We start from the raw sequence: 494 nt of genomic DNA, 5'->3' as shown, positions 1-494 counted from the left end.
CAGCGCGGCGCAGCGGGACGGGACTGGCACCGACAGCGGGACACCGGCCGGCGCTGGGAGCACAGCCAGCCGCGGTAACGGAGCTGGCACCGGCACTGCGGTGATGGGACGGTGGCTGGAACCCGTCACCAGCGCAAGGGGACGGGATCGCCACCCCGATCACTGTGGGATAACGGGCTGGGAACGGGGACGAGCACGGGGAACGGAACAGAAACTGAGACCCGCTCAGAGTTACAGGGATGGAAACTGAGTCCGGCACGGGAGGGACTGGGACCAGTTCAGGGTTACTGGGATGGAACTGGGACTACTTCAGGGTTACTGGGATGGAACTGGGACCAGTTCAGGGTTACTGGGATGGGACTGGGACCAGTTCAGGGTTACTGGGGTGGGAACTGGGATCGCTTCAGGGTTACTGGGATGGGAACTGGGACCAGTTCAGGGTTACCGGGATGGAACTGGGACCAGTTCAGGGTTACTGGGATGGGAACTGGGAT

The sequence above is a fragment of the Geospiza fortis genome, unplaced genomic scaffold (genome assembly GCF_000277835.1).
Source record: "Geospiza fortis unplaced genomic scaffold, GeoFor_1.0 scaffold224, whole genome shotgun sequence".
Classification (NCBI taxonomy): domain Eukaryota; kingdom Metazoa; phylum Chordata; class Aves; order Passeriformes; family Thraupidae; genus Geospiza; species Geospiza fortis.
This window is presented reverse-complemented; position numbering follows the sequence as displayed.